Source organism: Arachis stenosperma, chromosome 4 (genome assembly GCF_014773155.1).
Source record: "Arachis stenosperma cultivar V10309 chromosome 4, arast.V10309.gnm1.PFL2, whole genome shotgun sequence".
Classification (NCBI taxonomy): domain Eukaryota; kingdom Viridiplantae; phylum Streptophyta; class Magnoliopsida; order Fabales; family Fabaceae; genus Arachis; species Arachis stenosperma.
The window spans coordinates 11018571-11022884 of record NC_080380.1 but is presented as its reverse complement, the minus strand read 5'-3'; the positions used below and the strand labels follow the sequence as shown (position 1 = coordinate 11022884).

At 35.4% G+C, this 4314-nt stretch overlaps 1 pseudogene; it reads left to right on the top strand.

Moving 5' to 3' along the window:
- Positions 1-1608: 1608 nt before the first annotated feature.
- On the top strand, positions 1609-3874 carry LOC130974588 (uncharacterized; annotated as a pseudogene).
- Positions 3875-4314: the final 440 nt, after the last annotated feature.

The window sequence follows — 4314 nt, the reverse complement described above, 5'->3', positions numbered from 1 at the left end:
TCTTCCTGTAACTATAAGCACGAGCAACTAGGAATACTTAATTTCAATTGTTGGTGTGTCGGGTCGGGTTTGGTCTAAAATTGTGGGCTAGCTTAGGTAGGTTCAATCTGGTTTGGTGGGTTTCGGGTTCTTTTTCTTGGGAACGTCCTTAATTAATTAAGTTTTGGGTCAATCTTGATTTAGCATTGAATAACTTTTTTTTTTTTTGGTGTCTAGCATTGAATATTATTTAGTATGACTATAAGTCATATTCGTTTGTTATTATATATATGAAATTCTTAATCTTCAATGTTTTGGAACATTAGTATAATATTTTTTTAAACGTTTGTAAAAATATTTAATATTATTTGCTTAGCTTATTATTTTTTAATTTTAAGTTATTTGTTTAAAGCAGGTAAGCGTATCATCCTACCTGCGTCCTTCACTGGTGGCATGAGATACATGTTTAATAATTGTCAAGATGCTATGGCAATTTGTAAGAAATATGGATATCCAGACCTCTTCATTACAATGACATGTAACTCAAGTTGGCAAGAGATTGGCAGGGTTAACAATCCAAAGAACTTAAAGGTTGAAGACCGGCCGGATATATCGTGTAGAGTATTCAAAATTAAGCTTGACATGATAATCTCGGATCTTAAGCAAGGAATTCCATTTGGAGTGCTAGATGCAGGTATTGCTCATCATCCAACCTTATTTTTAGAGAAATATTCATTTAGATTGTTATAAAATAAATGGCAAAATATTTTCTTACTTAACGAATTGTTGATTTTTTATTATCACCCTTAATTTATCAAAGCACATACATAAAATAGATAGTTTAAATATAACATATAACTTTTTTTTGTCTTTTTGGTATAAGGGATGTATACGGTGGAATTCCAAAAAAGAGGTCTACCACATGCTCACATTCTTTTATGGTTAAGTGGAGACCATAAGATAACAACCACAACTCAAATTGATCAACTAATATCTTCAGAGTTGCCAGATCCTGCTCAGCATCCAAAATTGTTTAGAGCTGTATCTACATATATGATTCATGGACCATGTGGTAGAGCATTCTCAAAATCTCCCTGCATGAAAGATGGGTACTGCACCAAATATTATCCCAAGACATTCAGTAAAACCACAGTTATCGATGATAGTGGATACCCATCATATAGAAGACGAGACACAGGGGTGGTTACTGAGAAGAAGGGAGTCCATATGGATAATAGGAATGTGGTTCCATACAATGCATATCTACTGATGTCTTATCAAGCGCATGTTAATGTAGAGTACTGCAACAAGTCGAATGCTATCAAATATTTGTTCAAGTATGTGAATAAAGGTCCAGACAGGGTAGCAGTTGGAGTTACAAAGGAAGCTTCCAGTGGAGAGGATGCTCAGGTTATTGATGAGATCAAATAATTCTATGATTGCAGATATTTGTCTGCATGTGAGGCTGTGTGGAGAACCTTAGCGTATAATATTCATCAAAGGTGGCCTTCAGTGATGAGATTAACCTTTCATTTGCCTGGAGAGCAAAATATCATCTTTAAAGATGATGACGATCTTGAAGAAATCGTGGAAGAAGAGGAAGGAAAATGTACAATGTTCTTAGCATAGATGGAGGCCAATAAAAAATTTGAAGCAGGTCAAACTTTGACGTATGCTGAGTTTCCAAGTCAATTTGTTTATGATAGAGAATCAAGGGTGTGGCATCCACGCAAAAGAGGGTATTCTATCGGGAGGTTAAATTATGTTCCACCGGGTACAGGTGATATTTATTATATGAGAATTTTGTTAGCTGTTCAGAGAGGTTGCACAACATATGAGTCTATTAGGACAGTTAATGGAATTACATATTCTAGCTTCCAAGATGCTTGCTATTCCATGGGACTACTGTGCGATGATAGGGAATTCATTGCAGCTATTAATGAGGTAGCTGAACTTGCATCTGGTCATCAATTGAGAAAATTATTTGCGATGCTACTGATATCTAATAGCATTAGCAACCCAGAGCGTGTTTGGAATGCAACTTGGACATTATTGGCTAATGGAATACTATATGAGAGGAGAAAAGCTTTGAAAAACCAAGGTATTTTACTATGTCTTTTTTTTATATCAAGATTGTATTCTCTTATTATCTTTATTTTTATTAAGAATATTAATAATTTTATTTTAGAATTATTTATTAAATATTTCATAAAATCACTATGTGCTTTTTCTAGGACTAAGCATGACTGATGACGAATTGAAAAACCTCTGCCTTATTGAGATTGAGAAGATACTCAACAGCAATGCGAGATCTTTAAGAGACTATCAATCAATGCCATATCCTGAGATGTCTCATGTTCGCCTTTTTCAGAATAAGCTAATAGAGGAGGAGTTAGCATATGACACAAATGAGTTGACTCATACAATCTTATATACAGAACAAAAGATGACTCATGAGCAAAGGTTAGTATTTGATGAGATACTCAATGCTGTTGTTACAGACTCTGGTGGTTTTTACTTCGTTTATGGGCATGGTGGGTGTGGTAAGACATTTATTTGGAATGGACTTTCTTCTGCTATTCGGTCTAGAGGAAAAATTGTTTTAAATGTCGCATCCAGTGGAATTGCTTCTTTACTCCTACCTGGTGGCAGAACGGCTCATTCTAGATTTTCAATACCCATTACAATTACTGATGAATCTACTTGCAACATCAAGCATGGCAGTTTGAAGGCTGAGCTGCTCATCCAAAGTAGCTTAATAATTTGGGATGAAGCTCCAATGCTCAATAAAATGTGCTTTGAAGCACTTGATCGGACGCTCAGGGATCTTATGTCAGTTACCGATCAACATAAGATACATCAACCATTTGGTGGTAAGGTTGTTGTTCTAGGAGGTGATTTCAGACAGATACTTCTGGTGATTCCGAAAGGAAGTAGACACGATATATTGGCATCCGCTATTAACTCATCCCATCTGTGGTCATTTTGTAAGGTTCTGAAACTGCATACGAATATGAGGCTTCTAATGTCTTCTTCGGATCAAGATGAAGGTGAAATGAAGAGATTTGCTAATTGGATACTTGATGTTGGAAATGGAAATATTGGCTCTGTTGTTGGTGATGAATCAGAAGTTGAAATTCCAAATGATCTATTGATTACAACTACTGATGACCCTCTCTCTCATTTGGTAGACTTTGCATATCCAAATTTGTTGCAAAACATGTCAGATTACAGGTATTTTCAGAGTAGGGCAATTCTTGCACCCACGCTTGAGAGTGTCGAGAAGGTAAACGATTTTGTCTTGACAATCTTTCCAGGGATGGAAAAGGAGTATTTGAGCTCTGACACAACATGTCAAGCTGATGAGAATGAAGATGTACAACAAGAGTGGTTCACACCAGAGTTCCTAAATGACATCAAATGTTCGGGACTACCCAATCACAAGTTGACTTTGAAGCCAGGAGTCGCTGTAATGCTACTGCGAAACATAGACCAGGCTTCAGGTTTATGCAACAGGACAAGATTAATAGTTAACGAACTTGGCAGCAATGTAATTGGAGCGACAGTAGTGACCGGTAGAAATATTGGAGATAAAGTGTACATTCCAAGAATGAACTTGATCCCTTCAGATTCAGGATTGCCATTTAAGTTCCAACGGAGACAATTTTCATTGACAGTATGCTTTGCAATGACCATTAACAAGAGTCAAGGTCAATCATTATCACATGTAGGGCTTTATTTGTCAAAATCAGTGTTTACCCATGGACAACTTTATGTTGCTTTGTAAAGAGTTAAGAGTCGCAGTGGCCTCAGGGTTTTAATTCTAGATGAAGACGGCAATCCAAAGTCATCAACAACAAATGTCGTGTTCAAAGAGGTTTTTAATAATATTTAGGTAAGAATAATATTATTTTTATTTTAATAGCATGTTATGATTTATACTTTTGTACAAATATTTACTATAGATATTACTAATTTATCTATAACTCTTTTTTCAGATTTGAAATGAAATGTGTAACAAGGAGCACAACATCCTATGCCAATTGCTTTTCTAATGAAGTTAGTAAGATACTAGTGAAGAAAATCTCATGCCCTAAGCTGTTTAAGCTGTGATGTTGATGGTTTGATGAATCAGAAAGGATTAAGAGAGGGAGAGAGATAGGTTCTTCTCATTATTGGAGAGAATGAAAAATCTCCCTTAGAAAATATTTGTTGAGTTATTACACCTTATATACTATGTACCTTTTTTTTTTATGTACTCTCACTAAAAAATAATTACAATGGTAAACCTATTATTGATAAAGAAATAATCTAGGTAACACCCTCCCGCAAGCT